Below are 19,780 nucleotides of genomic sequence, written 5' to 3'. Positions count from 1 at the left end.
AGCGCACTCCCAGCTCTACCTATATCAATTAGGACTAGATTCAAGTACTTCGCTATGGTAAATATTTACTGATCACACACACATTGCTGGATTTTTAATCAATTTACCATGCTCAGAGTGTGAACAAGGGATGGCTTAACACCACTTTATTATTGTGTATCAAAGCGCGCACTCTAGGACAAGTATACCCTAATCCAGGACTGATCGTGTTGATCGCAGTTTGTTGAATCGATAGAATGAATGGCTAGATCAGTGGTTGAGATTCGTGGTCGAATCTTTTCACCAGAAAAGAAACGTAACTTGCGTTCACTAAGTATTATTGTGTAGTACAATTTAATTTAAAATGGGATGTAAATGCGTTGACAATTAGATTGGCCTACATGACAATATGAAGCCTAATACTACTTTGATGGAACTGCACTCAAGCGCAATTAAATAGGCCACGTATTTGGGTCTGCCGCTGAAATAAAGTAGATTTTATGGAGGAATGTGAATAATGTGAATAATATGATTAAATGCATGCTTAGCCTGTGCAGACATTGGCAACAGGCCTACTCGAATAGTGTCATCTGCCGTTTGCAGGTGTGTCTCATTGCATATGGGGGAGTGGGAAGAGAAGGGATGAAAGTTCTCTTTAATCTTATCGCTGCCTTTACGAAGTCATTCAAGCGGAAGATAGAGGAATACTGACCCCAAGGTCTTCCAGATCCTGGCCTGATTAACCCCCCCAGACCAGGGTGGGTGCAAAGGTTAACCAGGCTAATCAACTTGAACAGGCTGATTGAATTAGATGACGAGGAGTCAATGGGGAAAATAACTGAGACCAACCACTGGCTACGCATTCAGTCTGTGTGAATCTCACTCTTTAACCTTTATCAGCGACCCATTATGTTGAATAAACTCCTCTCTGAATCTCTACAGTTGTTAATGACATAATGATAATTATTTAACTGGAAGTTATTAAAGTAAAACTATTGGTCTACTGTAGTCATATAGTGGTACAGTAAACAAGCTATGGAGGGAATAACTGTGAAAATTGTGGAGTTACTAATGCTATTTTCACCAAGTTTTGAGTACTCACTAGTTCCTAGTGTCATGCATTGTGTTTTAATGTAATTTTGCCTGGGCCTAGTTTTATTTGACCCCTCATTTGCCTCCTACAGAATTGATTCCATGGATCTGTTCAATGCAGTTTCATATACATATGGAAAGACAGTCCTCACATTCGCTCCAGTCATCTGAGGCAGAGTAGAAGAGCTTTAGCGATCCCTGGCCCTTTAATGGTTTTCCTTTATGAGTGACATGTAAACTCTGCTTGATAATAAGTGTGCACTGTGAACAACAATATATCATGTAGGTTACCTAATGTAAAAAAAATAAGGTGACAAGATTTGTAAAGTGAAAACCAAGCACATATTTTAAAGCCATTGTGGTTGCTGTAACTTAATTCAATACAACATCTTCTGGCCATGGGTATGGTAGTTTATGCAGAGGTTACAATGCATCACCTTTCTTTTCATAAGCTGCGGAAAGCAGACAAGGGTTAAAAAATAGGTATTTTCTCAGTTTTGGTTACATAGCCAAAAACATATTTATTAAACTATGAGCATTTCTTTAATGTGTTCTAACAGGTTCCAACTGCATTATTAGAAATCAATTAAATATATCCATAACATGAATTAACATATGGTGCAATTTATTGATCCCTGCCTATTCCTATGCAGTGTTTTTAATTGTATTCATGTTTAACTGAGGGTTGTTTTCCAATTGTTATGCCTTTAGCCAGGTCGTCATTTTAAATGAGAATTTGTTTCTCATCAGCTTACCTGTTAAATAAAGTTTAAATACAAATATCTATAGTGTGTTAAAGACATGCTATAAAAGAGCTTAGTTACTCATCTTAATAAATGCATAATTACAAGGAGAGTGTAACGTCATGATTATGGCTGTTCTCTAGTGTGCTTCTGACATACGAGTTTTCGCAAAGTTAAACAAAAGAACAAATCACATTTTAAAATAAATGCTTATTTATAGCTTGCATCCATCTTAATGTGGACAATGGCGCATAAAAATAAGGGACAAGGGGGTGTGTTATTTGGCCAATATAAACCTCTGAGATGCCTTATTGCTTTTATAAACTGGTAACAGATGCAATTAGTGCAGCAAACAGTGATGTGATGTAATACCCATGGTGTACGGTCTCATATAGAACAGATATCAACCAATCAGCATTCAGAATTTAATTCACCAGGTTTATAAGTAAACTATTAGGCACAAGGGGTATTTTATATGGCTAATATACCACAGCTTTCAGCCAATCAGCATTCAGGATTTGAAGCACCCAGATTATTAGAGATTGTATGCCATGTGTATGACATTCACATCACTTTTTGACACTTAATTTGCATTGGTAACTGGTTTAAATTAACAAAGCATCCAGGGGTATGTGCTATATTGCTAATATACCACAGCTAATTGCTGTGTCCAGGCGCTTCTCAATTATTTGTGTCAAGAAAAGCTCTTAGCTCTGGTATATTGGCCATATACCACAACCCTTTGTGTCTTTTTGCTTAAGTATATCATGGCAATTTACTATATGAATTCAATGCAGTCAAGTAAAAGTCACTTATAGTTTACCATTCACTGGAAATTTGTAAACATGCCCCACACATCAAAAACAACTCAGATATAACAAAGATTAATACTCAAAATAATATTAACAAAATGTTCTATACTGACTAGCACTTGACACGATGTAAAATCTATAACTCAGTCAGTAAACAATACAAATCTATATAAAAATTGTGAAGATGTTATGTTGTTTCACCATTTACTTTTTAATATAATCATTGCATGTGCAGCTGTGACCCTGTGAAAACATTCCCAGCTCCACGTTAGAGCTCCATGTCTGACTCACCGCAACAGACCAACAATCAATACTCCTCTCTTTTGATTCCTTCTCTGCTTCTGTCTGTTAAAAAAAACATTCTAAAATCATCTTTAAAAAGTGTTGTAAGAAAGTACATTGTTAGTCTTGAAGTAGGAAGATAGTACAGATAGTTGCCTTATTAATATTTATTTTTGAGTTTGATGATGTATTTACTAATTAGTAAAACAAGTTTACTTTGGCTGGACCTATACATATGGTAGCTAGCTACATCACAGAACATTACGGAGTAAGGGGAAATGCTGTGTTTGTATGTTTTACTTATATTAATAGTTACTGCTTTAGTTACCTTAAATGGGGAATTTAATCTTAAGGCAAAAACAGTCTTACTAAAAAATTTTATGCAGTTACATTTTCTTGGGATCTCCTCAATAATTGTCTGTGGTAATATATCTGGAACAATATTTCCTTTAAAATTCTGTTTTGGGTCCGTGTTCTTTCTCAAAGTACGGCATGTTCATAAAATGTTTAAATCATGTTTTTGAATTGAAAGATAGACTTTGCCTTGACTACTTGAAAACTATCCTTTTATTTTAAGGAATTTGTTCAGATATTGGTTTCACCCATTAGAAATAATGACACTAAATATACTTCCCCCATTTCATGGCACCGAATTTGCTTGGATCGATTAATTTTGGGCTGGTTATGAAGACACAGATTAAGCTAAATCGTGGGGAAAAAAATCTAGCTCAATGGAAATTCTCCATCTTAATTTTTTAGTGAGGGACTAGGGTAAATCTGTGTCTGTGAAACTGATCCATAATATTTAAATATACCACTTAGGTTTAGTACTTGCTCACTGTATTTCTGCTGAGTGACATTCCTTTCTCTAGTCTGTGTTAAATCATGACTAAAGCTACACAACTACTATCATTTCACCACTTGCTTTCAGCTACATTTGGCCTTTAACATCCTACATTTGGTGATCCTTGGAATTTATTTGCTAGCCATGAATGAACTGAAAATTAAAAAGTAATGAGTTGTTGTTGCCAATCTGTAATCATAGCTAGCTAGGCTATCCAGCTGGGTATTGAGTTAGCCATCTGCTCCCGATGCTAGCTGTGTCTACAAGCTACCATCATTGTCAGGAATGAGCACTTCACATAGGCTTCTGAGCTTTTTATTTAAAAAATGTTTGGTCAGGTGGCTTTGAGTTGCTGTAATTCGGCCCAATTATATTATTGGGTTATTTAATAAAAGTATACTAAAATCCTACATAATATAAAATAACACTTGTGCATCTGTAGTGTGTCCATAAATTATAAAAACCATAGTGTTTATTATACAAAAACTGTGTACCTCGATATGTTTCCTATTAATTACCTCAAATATTAACTGCTGATGTCTTCTGTTCATTTATGCTAGTAGTACAGTAAAACTCTAAAATATGACCATTTTTAAATAAAGTTTTTGTCACCAATGGTGCTTAATTTAGAGGAGTACTTCGCAGATGAGCATACATTAAGTAATAGTATTTGCTTAAATGCTTTCAGAATAAGGTTCCTATTCTCCAACACTACCATTGCCTAATTTGGCCTTCTCATTACAGAAATGGACTAAAAGACAAAGTGAGGTATTGAGGGTGTTTCAGAATTGGGGCGTGAAACTGAAAACAATCTGCTGAAAACCGAAATCCACTCTGGCTCTGCCCAGCATTCTCACAACCCATCATGATGACACTTATCATCACACATTTGCAATGTAATATTTTTCAACATTCCAACAGCTTGCATTTTCACGATGCTCGAAAATGTGTGTATAACATAAATTGCACATACAGTGTACCGATTGTAAGTAACTTGCTAATAAAATTCAAAAATTATTTTAACCATTATAGCAAGCCATGGTTAAGAATCTTGCTAGCATATCTAATATTAGCAAAACCCAACACATAACAAAAATGGCACCAATATATACAAGAAATAATTGGGAACCTGTTGTATTACTCATTCAGAAAATTGCTGTAATATCATTGGAAAACTGCAAGATTCTCCTTGGAAAGCACATAACATCTTTTGATATCTGAATATGTAACCTGCCTTGTTATTGTAGATTTGCCAGGGAAGTTTTTTACCTCAAAATTGGGAAAGTACATAATACAAATCTTTTTGCCAGACAGCGTAAGCAGAGCCGGCCAAGAAGAGTGAATGTTTACTGACTGGCTGCCCTTTGTTAAATAGCATAATGGTTAGAGAAGCGCACCTGCAGCCTGTATAGACAAAAACTTTGCTGGCTAAAATCTTCAGTATATACATTATAGTAAGCCTGAAATAAAAGTGTTTACGCTTATATTGCACCTGTTTCTAGTGGATTCTACATTCACTCTTTGTAGGATTTTACAATGTGGTCTCAGGGGAATATGTCACATATTATATGTAAATCTGTGACACTTAATTACATAATATATGTTCCATTAAGTGAGGCCATATTACAATGCGCTACCAAAACATATAATACGTTATGGCTTCTAAAACGTATCTTATGTTACGAATGCTACTAAAACATATCATATAGTACGAAGACTACTAAAAAGTATCATATATTACAATTTTACCCAAACATATGCTATGCTATGAATGAAATTTAAATGTTAACATAATCACAGCACTTGGTTTAAGGTTTGGGTTAAGGATTTGAAACAAATAAGGTTTAGTTAACGTTAGGTATCACCACCATTTAAAGGAAGGATATCCCAGATTGTGACGTGTGCCTATTTACCTACACTGATATCTTGACATCCCATGGCAGGTTTTTGTCCATATCTTTGGTATTCAGATACTTTATATGTAATGTTGTCCACCAGCAGCTCTCCGTCTCTTGGTTCCACAGCTCCGCTGAATGTAGCTTATAAAAATAAGTAATGCAGGTGAATCACAGCTATTTATTTGATTGGTGTCCATTTATTTGATATCAGTCCATTACCACACAGATAGAACGTAATAGAACCCACATTTTTCTCCACTCCTAATTTTGTGATGTCTACTTCCCAATTATGGCCATGCCTATTTGCTGCAATGCGAAGATCTACACGTTTCCCCAATGTCTGGAACTTATCACACTGCCAGTTGGGATCCCTAAGAATTTTGGTTATGCAGTGGCTTTATCGCTGTATCTTGGATGACTGACCATATTTTTCTATCTTGGTTTACACTAGATTTCCAAGTCTACAAAGTCTGGATTTGATTAAGTCAAAATTGTCTATACACTGATGAGCCAAAATATTATGGCCACTAACAGGTGAAGCGATGATCTCCTAACAAGGGCACATATTAAGGTCTGGGTAGATTGGTTAGCAACCAATCAGTTCTCATAGTCAGCATGCTGGATGCAGGAGAAACAGGCAGGAACAATGACCTGAGTGACTTTGGCGAGGGCCAAATTGTTGTGGCCAGATGACTGGGTCATAGCATCTCTGAAACGGCAAGGCTTGTGGGGTGCTCCCAGTCAGCAGTGGTGAGTACCTACCAAAAGTGGTACGAGGAGGGCCAAACCACAAACTGGCAACAGGGTGTTGGGCACCCAAGGTGGCCATTTAAAAGATGGTTACGGGAGGAATGTGTCACACACACAGTGCATTGCACCCTGCTGTGTATGAGGCTGGGCAGCTGCAGACCTGTCAGTGTGCCCATGATGAACCCTGTCAACCATCAAAAGTGCCTAAATGGGCATGCGAGCATCCGAACTGGACCTAGGAGCAGTAGAATGTTGCCTGGTCTGATGAGTCCCATTCTCTTTCTTATCACATGGACAGCCCTGTACTTGTGCACCATTTACCTTGGGGAGTGATGGCACCAGGATGCACTGTGGGAAGATGACATAACGATCGATGAAGTGTGATGCTGTGGGCAATGTTCCGCTGGGAAAACGTGGGTCCAAACATGTGGATTTGACACGTGTCACTTTCCCAAACATCATTGCAGACCAGGTACACCCCTTTATGGCAATGGTATTCCCTGATGGCAGAGGCCTCTTTCAGCAGGATAATGTGCCCTGCCACACTGCACACATTGTTCGGGAAAGGTTTGAGGAACGTGATGAAGAGTTCAAGGTGTTGCCCTGGCCTCCAAACTCCCCAGATCTCAATTCGGATTAGCATCTGTGGGACGCACTGGACCAACAAGTCAGATCTATGGCGGCTCCACGTTGCTCCACTTTGCAGCTTACATTACTTGAAGGATCTGCTGCTAATGTCTTGGTGCCAGATACCACAGGACATCTTCAGGGGTTTTGTAGAGTCCATGCCTCAGCAGGTTGGCGCTGTTTTGGCGGCACATGGAAGACCAACAGCCTATTGGGCAGGTGGTCATAATGGTTTGGCTTTTAGGTGTACATATATATATATATATATATATATATATGGCTCTGGAGAAAAATTAAGAGACCACTGCACCTTTTTCTTTCCTTTCCAAAAAGTTAAATGAGGAACAGAAGCGTTCAATTTCCAGTGGTCTTTTAAATTTAACCCTTCTTTTCCTCACTCAAAATCTTCCTTTTTGACTTTTTTGGAAAGGAAATAAAAAGTGCAGTGGTCTCAGAATTTTTTTCCGGAGCTATATATATATACAGTGGGGAGAACAAGTATTTGATACACTGCTGATTTTGCAGGTTTTTCCACTTACACAGCATATAGAAGTCTGTAATTCTTTATCATAGGTACCCTTCAGCTGTGAGTGACGGAATCTAAAAAAAAATCAAAAAAATCACATTGTATGATTTTTAGGTAATCAATTTGCATTTTATTGCATGACGTATGTATTTGATACATCAGAAAAGCAGAACTTTATATTTGGTATAGAAACCTTTGTTTTCAATTACAGAGATGATACATTTCCTGTAGTTCTTGACCAGTTTTGCACACACTGCAGTAGGGATTTTGGTCCTTCAGGTTTCGGGGTTGTCGCTGGGCAATACAGACTTTCAGCTCCCTCCAAAGATTTTCTATTGGGTTCAGGTCTGGAGACTGGCTAGGCCACTCCAGGACCTTGAGATGCTTCTTATGGAGCCACTCCTTAGTTGTCCTGGCTGTGTGTTTCGGGTCGTTGTCATTCTGGAAGACCCAGCCACGACCCATCTTCAATGCTCTTAATTAGGGAAGGAGGTTGTTGGCCAAGATCTCGCGATACATGGCCCCATCCATCCTCCCCTCAATACGGTGCAGTCGTCCAGTCTCCTTTGGAGAAAAGCATCCCCAAAGAATGATGTTTCCACCTCCATGCTTCACGGTTGGGATGGTGTTCTTGGGTTTGTACCCAGCCTTCTTCTTCCTCCAAACATGGCGAGTGGAATTTAGACCAAAAAGCTCTATTTTTGTCTCATCAGACCACATGACCTTCTCCCATTCCTCCTCTGCATCATCCAGATGGTCATTGGCAAACTTCAGACGGGCCTGGACATGCGCTGGCTTGAGCATGGGGACCTTGCGTGCGCTGCAGGATTTTAATCCATGACGGCGTAGTGTGTTACTAATGGTTTTCCTTGAGACTGTGGTCCCAGTTCTCTTCATGTCACTGACCAGGTCCTGCCGTGTAGTTCTGGGCTGATCCCTCACCTTCCTCATGATCATTAATGCCCCACGAAGTGAGATCTTGCATGGATGCCCCAGACCGAGGGAGATTGACCATCATCTTGAACTTATTCCATTTTCTAATAATTGCACCAACAGTTGTTGCCTTCTCACCAAGCTGCTTGCCTATTGTCCAGTAGCCCATCCCAGCCTTGTGCAGGTCTACAATTTTATCCCTGATGTCCTCACACATCTCTCTGGTCTTGGCCATTGTGGAGAGGTTGGACTCTGTTTGATTTAATGTGTGGACAGGTGTCTTTTATACAGGTAACGAGTTCAAACAGGTGCAGTTAATACAGGTAATGAGTGGAGAACAGGAGGGCTTCTTAAAGAAAAACTAACAGGTCTGTAAGAGCCGGAATTCTTACTGGTTGGTAGGTGATCAAATACTTATGTCATGCAATAAAATGCAAATTAATTATTTATCATACAATGTGATTTTCTGGATTTTTTTTTTAGATTCCGACTCTTACAGTTGAAGTGTACCTATGATAAAAATTACAGACCTCTACATGCTTTGTAAGTAGATAAACCTGCAAAATCGGCAGTGTATTGAATACTTGTTCTCCCCACTGTATATATATATATATATATATATATATATATATATATATATATATATATATATATATATATATACATAAATGTTTAAAATATTTTTCTTTTTACAAATGAGCCCTTATAAGATCTTTGCACAGTACTGTATTTTACCATTATTTTAATAGGTTAGTATAATTATATACAGCAATGACCTGGGAGAAATTGGGGTTAATCTTAGGGACAGAGTGACAGTGTTTTTCATCATGTTGGCTTAGGGATTTGAACCAGCAACCATTTGACTACTGGCCCAATGCTTTTGACTCGGTTTCCTTTCCATCTTGGAGGTTGGTTTTAGGCATACGGTTAACAGATTGGCTTAGTTTAGGGTTATGCTGTTCAAGCCACTTTGTAGCTATGAAAGTTAATGATGACCCACCCCCTTCTGCCTTAATTTATAGCTTTGCTTCCCAATTGTTCAAAACTGTTACCATGTTCTATATTCCAGCAATTAGAGCCTGGGAAGGAGGTCAGTACACAGTGTCGACTTGCGTAAAATTTCCTGTAATTGGTAATAAAAATACACTTATAGTATGTCATATAATGAATATGGAAAACAAAATACCTGCAACACTCACATAGTTACCTATTAGTATGTAATGTTTAGTCTAACACATTCTAAATCTATGAAAAAGTGCTATATATGACTTATTATTAAGAAGTAAATTATAGTCCTAAAAGGCCTTATAGTTTTTATTGTTTTAAAGGGTTGTTTCAGCAGTTTAGATTACTCACTTTGCTCTCTGTGTCTGTTTGCCCCGAGGGCCAATCTAAGAAGGCAGCAGATTCAAGGCAGCTCACAGAGTATCAATGATGGATTATAGTGTCGGCAAAGGAATATGTTCTTTCCTTTGATCTCTCTTTAGGCTGACTGCCAGAGTGCTTTTTTCTACCATCCACTGAATTTCCTATAAATGTTAGGTATATTTGAAATCATAATTTTATTCTACATTACATAGCTAGGAATAGAGATGGATCAGTTGCTGTGTTGTCAGGGTTTCTGGATGTCAGCACTGTCTGTGCAGTTTGTTTTTGTTATCAACATCTGTCTTTACAGACATTATTCTGTTATAACAATAATAATAAGCATAATATCAGAAAGTATTTACTGATAACTTTTTAACCATTCCTGGCATTTCTTGTCATATCCAATTGTATCTACTACCCTCAGTCATCAAAACAATTTGCAATGGATTTGGGAGAGTTAAAGATTGCAGCAAACCCCTTAGTAACTTAGGAATTAATGGCAAACAATTATACTCACTCCTCACCTACCAGCACAGTCAAGACATGTATAGAAACTTTGGTGTGTCTGCTTGGTGCTACAAAAGTGTGTCTTAGACTGCTGTGCCACCTAGAAGGCCAATAATGTATTTTCCTTTGCCCAAAGGTAATAACAAAATTTTTACCCTATATAACACATACACCCTCCAATTGAATGAATATTAAAAATCTAAAATATATTCTGAAAAGCATGTTCATTAATGAATACTGCAGACCTACTGTAAATGACGTGATATATATTTCATACGTTTGATGATTTTTATAAAAAAACAACTGTGGAGTACCCCAAATGATGGATAATGTGACTTAAATAATAGTCATTGTAAAAGTAGTGTACATTTTTTGTTACAACTTATGTTGCAAAAATATCAGATGGGATTGAGGCATTAGGCTGTGTCCGCGGATGGGATCATTAGACAGCCGAACCAAAATATCCATTGATTTCAAGCTCTTTGCAAGTGTTTATTCTTTAAACAATCTGATCTACTTGTAGAGAACAGGCTAATTAAATAAAGCAAGATCAAAGCTGAATAAATGTCTGCAATATCCTAATGATATGATATATTATTTACATAGTCACAGGAAGTAGGGGAGCTGGTGGTGCAGCAGAACCAAATATAGTAGCATAGAATTGTAGCGACAAAAAGTACCAACAAATTAAGTTATAAATGATTGTTAGAGTTTGTGAATACGATCTGTAGATGCCTTACTTTAGTAAATGCTTGCTAAGGTTATGGATAGGGTTAGGGTAAGGGAAAGGGTGAAGGTTAGGAATAGGATGAGGGTTAGGGTTAGTATTAATAGATACATAATTAAAAAATGCATGTGAAGGATAAAATTAGGTTTAGAATAAGTGTTAGGGAAATGGTTAGGGTTAGGAATATGATGAATGATGGCGTTAATGTTAGTACATTTTGTAGGTTCTTTTGTAGTTTGTAAAGCACCTACAGATTAACTATCTTAGTATTTTCATCTGTCAAGTGATTTGTTTCATGGGAATAGGTATTGCAAGTTAGTTAAAGTCTATTTTTGTTTAAAATAATGTAGGCTGCAGTGAAATAGAGTAGATACTGTTAACAGGCTGCTGCTTACCTGTGTGTCTTGCCTAGTGAGCACATTGTTTCAGATTAAAGATAAAAGATCTTCAGGAACTTAATCACATTCTTGTTAACATTTAACAATCTTGTAACCATTTTTAATTGTGCATAGCTTTAAATGGATAGTTTGCAATGTTGGCACTGGCAATACCACCTTTTATCGACTTCCCAGAATCAGTTGAAATCATATACTATACTATATACTATTAATAGAAAATGCTGTAAAGCTTAGCAAAATGTTTCTTTCATTTGGTAAAATATTTAATATTTTCCAAGCACTGCATTCATGGTCTCAGTCTGGGGTTATCTCAGGCCATTGGACTAAACATAGTTTATTAGAAAATCCAAATGTTTCTGGAAATATTTAAAGAATGAGGAAAGGAGAGATTGATTGTGCCTAGATTATACGAATTGAAAGCAGCTTGTTTGTAAATGCTGCTTGGAGACATAGGTTGACAATTGGTTTGTTCTCTCCTTAGACCAGTTGTTATACTGTATATTGTACCTGTCTCCCTTAAGCTGAATATAATCAATCAATCAATCAAATTTATTTATAAAGCCCTTTTTACAACAGCAGTTGTCACAAAGTGCTTCTACAAAACACCCAGCCTTAAACCCCGAAGAGCAAGCAACAACAGTGTGGAAGCACAGTTAGCTAGGAAGAACTCCCTGAAAGGGCTGAAATTTAGGAACAAACCTGAAGAGGAACCAGGCTCGAAGGGGGTGATCAGTCCTCTTCTGGCTGTGCCTGGTGAACATTTTAATATTACAAGTTATAATAATAAATAAATGCATGTGGGCTGTGTCCAGAATCTATAAAATCTAATCCAGGTCAGAAGCATGACCAGATGGACAAGGACAGGGACGACACCAGAACCGGTGATTAGCGTATGCAGCCTGGAGCTCCAACATCACATTTATTTTAATCATGAACTCTGGATTTCAGCACCAAAAGAATAGCCTACATTGCAAACAATATTCCACATTCCAACATTTCATTGTCCTGTGTAAATTCAAGCTATTGCAAATGCAAGCTGAAATCTGCAGCTTTAGTTAGAAACAATGTTTGGAGAAATCAGAGCTACAAGCTGGTCACACTAATCACCCTGTAAACTGTAGTTGAGCACAAACTGTTTTTCACACAATACAGTGATGTCTGACATGGAAGTGTGCAAATAATGTTGACAGAAGGACTGGCAATCCAATCTGCTCTATTTATCATAGACTACTTTTTACAAAAGTATCCTTTCTGAAAAATAATATTGATTATTTCTTGAACAGTCACTAAGTAACAGGATGTCATCTTTGCAAAATACTTTACCTAAAAGGTACACAAGTTCCTACTGTCCCCAAACTTGTCCCCAAACTTATGAGGTATTGTGCTTGCAGGTAAATGTTGCATTTCAGTCATGACACAAGAAAATGCCTTATATCTTTTTTCCTTGCAGAAGGTCATCACGGAAATCCTGCTTTGGCCTACAACTTATCGTGTTAAATCAGATGAAGCCAACATGGAAAATGATTCTTAAAAAAGTAAGAAATGTTTCCTTGAATCAAAGGAAAAAAAAGATTTTTGCGCTTCACAGATAAATCATCAGACTGTATCTGATTGCATTTAGAGAGTGATAAGAAAGCACATTTCCATTACATTTGATATATTTTCCTTTTCCATAAAAACATAAATTAGTGAATGGATACATTTTAGTAGCTATAATACGTACAACATTGTTTATTGTTATGGGGGGGAGAAGTGGAGATTTGCCAAGAGTGGGGATGAGCCAACTGGGAGAGGGGATGATGAGGTGTCATTGATGGTTCCGTATGTGGGACAGATTGGAAATAGGGGTTAACACCCCTACTCCTGTGATAAGTGCCATGGGATCTTTATTGACCACAGAGAGTCAGGACACCCGTTTGACATCATTTAACAACACCCTTCACAGGGCAATGTACCCAGTCACTGCCCAGCAGCATATGGTCTCCCATGCAGGGACCAACAAGGACAAACTCTATGCTGTCGACACAAACGACTGGAAACCTTACATTCAGAACAAGATTTAATCAAGTGCTACGTTGGGGTATTTACAACACTGCTATGTTTAGCTATGTTCGGGAGCATGCTAGATATGAGCAATGAAAAGCTTTGTCAAACAAGATTTGGCATCAAAACATAGACTTGCAGTATAATGTTTATCTGTTACCTCCAAAACAGAGAGCTGCTCTAACCAGACAAGATCATGCCCTGTGGGACTTCCTGTTTCATCCATTTGAGAGACCATTGGTTTCTTTCTACCAGATTTTTCATGCATATACTGTAACTGTACAATGTTGTCTACAACTGAGGATAAACATTAAACTTTAGATCATAATTTTGAAATTGTTTGATGTTGGCTAGGTTAATAATTTAGCTTTATATAAAAAAATATATTTTGATTATGTGAAAGTTAATTCAATGATTTTTCCTAATATTGTTGAAGTCCTATAAATATTATAATGATTAATTATATAAGGTTTTTGGTATTTATATACTGTAAGGTACAAGGTATTTGGAAAAGAAAAAATGTCAACCACACTGCAATTCCCTGTGACCCCAACTTTGAATATCTATGATTTAGACCCTTCAGGCTAAGCCAGTAGGGAAGTTGTGAATGAGCAGGAAGACACCTTATTGTCTGTACAAAAAATCTAATCAGGTCAAGTACTGGCCAGTACTTCAGGTCATTAGCTATTCTTGTTGTAACATTTGTTAATGCTAGCAGCAGGCAAAACATGAGTAACAGGATATTCCATAGCTTTTGTCTGAGCCATTTCCTTATTGTGCAATAATCCCTTATGGAATTTATGTCTAAGGTGGCATTTTATCTTTTCAGAAGATCAGTAGGCTGTTGTAGAGAGTGTAAACTAATACCAACAATTGACAATCTAAGGTCTAGACTTCCCTTTATGAATGAAACATTAGCAGAGCTGACTGCTGAGAAGGGTGTGGTTGTGGTTATAACCCTGCGAGAAGGACACAGTTCCTGATAAAAAAAAAAATGGTACTGTACTACTAGTGAAACCTGCATGCCTAGGTCTCAGCACTACTGTGCCATTGTCCTCATTTATCCTTGTGTCAATTTGCACATCATGCATCATACAACCCCCCCCCCCCCCCCCTTTAATCCCTGACTCAAATTACAAGTCACGTTTGTTTCTCTAATTAAATCTCACCCTACATAATGGACATAGAGGACGTCAGCATTCTCAGGTAAACACACCAATAACCTTATAGCAATGTGTGCATATTTCTGTAATATTCACCTACTTTGACTTCGTCAGCTTCCTTTTTTATGAACTTAATTGCAATAAGTAATGTAAATGTAGGCCATGAATAGGAATACCAACAATTTACATTAAGGATAAATAGATATCCTTAATGTAAGATAGACCAGTTGGGGATTTACAATATTCAAATGTAGAAATCAGGCCATGCTTGGAAAAAACGTATGTAAACAAAGCGAAATGATGACCTAGGTCAAGCAACATGTACAAAAAATAAATAAATGAAATTGTAGTGATATTCTACAATTGTGTCAATGATATTGACCTGCAGATAAACAAATACATATTTTTAAAAACTTTAGAATTCCTGTGCTTGTAAGTAATTCTCTCTAATGCTACTTCCTACATATTAGATGTACCCCTTTTTGCAAGTACATAGTCTTTGTTATCAATTTGATATTCATTTTGTATTATGACTTACATTCACTCTGTCCGGTTCTGCCTGCTGAGAAGAAGTACAGTACCTCAATGTACACTGATGTTTCCCTTTACTCTTTAGCCTTGTTTATACCAGGTTCTAACGTGTCCTTCGTCCTGACCTTCATCACTTCTTCTTTGTTGCTTTTACATTGTTTGTTTTCCGCAATTTGGTACTGAATTAATAATTAAGGCCCTGCTTCATTCCAGCAACATCCAGCTGAGTCAGGTCAGTCATTATTGAGATTGACTGTCGGGAGGGCACACACAACGCTATTCTTGTTCTCATCACGCTGCTCACTCAACCAGGACATCTATACCGGAAACATTACGCACCAGAGGGAACACATTCACAAGGAGTCCTTACAGAGCAACGAGGAAAGGCGCACATATTCGATCACTAACCCCACAAACCTGGACAGTACAGGCTAATTGCACCTCCAAGAGCACAACTATTATACCCATTTTGATCTGATTTTGCTCAGATCTTATGTGTAAACAAATAAGAACAGGTTATGATCAGGAAGAAGGACGCATATTAGAGACTGGTATAGACAAGTCTGTTCCCTACCCACAGCTGAATTAAACTTTGGCGATGACCCAACATTAGTGGGGCTAATGTGAATCAGCAACATTGTCAATACTGGAATAAAGCAATTGGGAGACATTTAAGTCTTACAGATATGGGAGCAAGATACTGTACATCTGCAAATTAGGTACAGGAAGGACTTTCTTGAAGATAGCGTAGTGAAGCAACCTTAGTACAATGCTTTCTGCAGTTGTCAGTTGTTGTTTGACTAATGTTACCGCCCCCCCCCCCCCCCCCCCCCCCAAAATTTAATGATGCCCAATTGTAGTTAAGACATTTTCTCATTCCAGTAAATCAACAGGTTCAAAAGAGTCAAAGACTGGAATATGAGAGCTCCAAAACCTGCCCTACCAAGCTATTTGGCTACATTTCTCACTGCACACGTAACTAGGCAGTCAGCACATGGAAACACTCTCCTTTGACTAACAACCTCAGTTAAGCTTAAAGGTGTCCAACCCTAAAGTGCAATGAGTTAAGGAAATTCCTCCTAGTCATGCATGCCCCACTTTGATGGCGCTGGGCCATTTGGCACCACCATATATAGATCATAATTTTTTGTTATTATGCCAGGATTCCGCATTACTTACACTAGAATTAACATTTCTGACTTCAGCATACTGGACACACACACACATATATACATACAGCTCTGGAAAAAATGAAGAGACAACTGCTTTTTCTTTCTTTTCTAAAAAAGTCTAAAAGGAAGGTTTTGAGTGAGGAACAAAAGGGGTAAAATTAAGGGACCACTGCAAATTGAACTCTTCTGTTCCTCACTCAAAACTTTCCTTTTCAAATTTTTTGAAAAGGAAAGAAAAGGTCTCTTCATTTATTCCGACGCTGTATATATAATGTATATGTGTGTGTGTGTGTACCAGCAATAACATAATCATGTTTTTTATCTTAATTTCATTGTGCATTAACTGTGTTGGTCATGAACAGGTGTCAGCCAATGTTACAATTCAGGACAATATATATTTATATACACTATAACCCCTGTTCCTGAATTACTGAAGATCAAATAAGAACATAAAATATCAGACACTGCTGTAATATCTGTTTTCAAATGCAGGACTTAAAAGTAGGGATTTTTTCATCAGGCTAACTGTCCGTTTGTTAAAGAGAGTGAATGTTTTTACAATCAGTCTAATATGTAGACATTTTCACAAATAGAGCCCGTGTATACCATATGGATGTACAATAGAAATAAAGAGCAAAGCAATCAATCTGTCACCAAAATGTAGTAATTCTTTATACTGTATATGACAAAAACATCTGTAGAGTCCGAATGGTTTAAGCAATGAATGTCTGGAAGATATCATTGAAGAGCTGATAAGCATGGCCTGGGGTAGAGACCTGCATCGGGTCGGTTTTCCTCAGATCCACACAGTTGAACCACAAAAAACATAACTTAGAGGATGGAATAAAAACAATATTTTGACTCACAGAATTATTATTTAGAATGTTTTAAATGTTTTATATAAAGACAAAACATTATTTCTGTGAGAGGTGAGATTCATCAGCTACGATGCAGTTATAAAAAAGAACAGGAACTGTCCCCTCCCTCCATGTGAGAATATCATCCATTGCTAGGAAGTCTAACTAGCAGCATCATTTTCTTTTTGAGTAAGCCAAGTTTTTGGCTCATACAAAAATGTCTAGCTATCGTAACTAGAACTGAAAAATTATTGTTGTGCAGAGAGGCTGCACTACAAACTCAGAAATAGAATTACCGGTGTGTACTTAAAAGGGTACAAATGTGTTCTTTCTTTTGTTTTAATCCACTTTGTATCATTTCTGTTAGTCAAAAGGTGCTCTTTTGTCCCCATAAAGACCAAAATTTTACCTTTTAGGGAACATTCTTCAAAAGTGCATAAGTACAGAGCTGTTCTTGTTTCATACCTCCATTTTTGAGTGTGCAGCTAAAATCCTGCTTTAGAATAATTTTTGGAGTTCTGTGAATCAGAACAACGACCCGATTGATTATGGATGGAACAAAATCTGTCCTTCTGTTTTCGGGTGGTTCTCGAAAACAGATGTAGCCAACGCAGTCTGAGTGTGGCTCCAAAAAGCTGACCCATGCAAGACTGGGCCTCTGTCTGTGGTGCAGATGTACAGCATCAGTAGGAATATTGCCCCCTGCTTTTACACCAACTCTCTCCTCTATCTTTCACCACTTTCCTGTCCAGTATAGAATACAAATGCTTGATAACGGATCTTTACATTTTGAAAACATAGCTTGTCCAAAAAGGTGATTTGCGCAATTATGGTGTAATTAGGCACACATTAATTAGATTTGACTTAGTGTTAACTTAATCATTGGTGTAACCACATAGTCCCACAATAATGCATTTGTTAATACCTGGGAAGAAAACACTTAAATTGTTACCTAGACAGGGAAAAACCGAAAAGAGGAAGGTATATTTCATAATTTCAACTCACTCAAATCTCAAAATACCATGCATGAAAGAGACAACAATGCAATAATTTATTAAATGTGGTGCATTGATTAGGTCAAATGTCAATGTACCCCATATTATATGAATATTCACTGTCCTTGTGTATGCACATTCTATTTTACAGAAACATTTAGTTTCTGTAAAAGTCACAAATCTTAACAGTCACAAATCTTATCAGGCAAATACATTTTTCATTTCTTGAATATTTAGCATTATAGCTTAGCTTCTCAATGTTGTAGTTGTATCTTCTATTGGGACTTTATTGCCTGTTTCTAAGCAAATACAACCACTTTGTGAAAAAAATAGTTTTGACCTCACTGGCTTAATACGTAATAATATTTAGAGGTGCATCCCAGTGTCTGATGAAATGGCTAACTTAAAAGCATCAGACTATCAAGACCTGTAGCTGACCCAAAAGATTATTAAAGTCTCCATTGGGGTGCAGGAGGGCTTTGGTCACATTCCACACTGCTGTGTCACCGCCCCTTAACCACGCCTATGGTCCCCTTGATGCCTTTAATGATGAGTCTTGTCGTTAATGAGTTAATGTGAAAACTCTCAATGTCATCGGTAGAGATAAGAGGGAAGAAAGCAGTTCATTGTACACATAATGACAGGCTCCCTGCCTGCCTCCGAGATGTCACGGGTCAGCCATGTTAAGAATGTGTGTGCCCAATCATCTAGTGATCTTTATCTGGCTGGCCTGCAGCTAACCAAGACATCGGCCCAATCAAGGGTGCTGATGAATGAACAATGAGCCCCTTGAATTGTTCCGCCTACCACATGACTGCTTCTATACTAACGCATGATGACATTAACAATCGATATACCGATTACGAAAAAAGTTATTTAACTTGTAGAATGAAAAGCAGTTATGAAGGATCTCTTTAAACCATGTTTTATGTTACAAGTGTTTTATTCTCATGTGTATACGTTAATTCAGATATTGTATTTGTAATTTGTTGTGCACCTACAGATAATACGGAGTTAAAGGCCTGGCAGAGTGGTGCAAACATCCTCTCCCTCACTGGAAAAAATCAAGAGCACTTCTTCAATCTATATTTTGCGTGTCCCAGAGGACTCTCACAAACGTCCACAGATGCACCATCAAGAGCATACTCTCAGGCTGCATCACCACCTGCCGAAAATCATATGGATCTTCAGAAACTGGTGAGATTAGCCCAACACACCATCGTGGGCACAAGGCCTGCCCTCCAGGACATTTACTCCACACGGTGTTGTAGAAAGTCCACACAGTTGATCATGGTCCTCAGCCACCCAATCGATAAGCTGTTCACGTTGCTACTAGTAGACACAGACAGGTCAGTAACATCACAACCAGGGTTGAGAGTCTGAAAAAAACTTTCTTCCCTCAGGCTATCAAACTGCCCATTTACACACTCACACATTCTATGAAAAGCTCTAGTCAGGATATGATAGTTAATACGTATGGAGTGATGCTACAGAAATGTAACAATTGTTACAATAAAGCAAACTGTATATGAA

General features: G+C 37.6%; 1 long non-coding RNA gene across 1 annotated transcript in view; it reads left to right on the top strand.

Annotated features, from left to right (window-relative positions):
* Window positions 1-19,780, top strand: part of LOC109614698 — a 22,375-nt gene extending 2,595 nt beyond the window's left edge. Inside the window, exons 2-3 of the long non-coding RNA XR_002195645.2 lie at window positions 12,937-13,021; window positions 19,251-19,780. This is a non-coding gene — a long non-coding RNA (uncharacterized LOC109614698). The remainder of the gene's footprint in view (window positions 1-12,936; window positions 13,022-19,250) is intronic.

Source organism: Esox lucius, chromosome 19, assembly GCF_011004845.1.
Source record: "Esox lucius isolate fEsoLuc1 chromosome 19, fEsoLuc1.pri, whole genome shotgun sequence".
Classification (NCBI taxonomy): Eukaryota; Metazoa; Chordata; class Actinopteri; order Esociformes; family Esocidae; genus Esox; species Esox lucius.
Note: the sequence above shows the minus strand (reverse complement) of the source record. Positions and strands in the feature narration are given on the sequence as shown.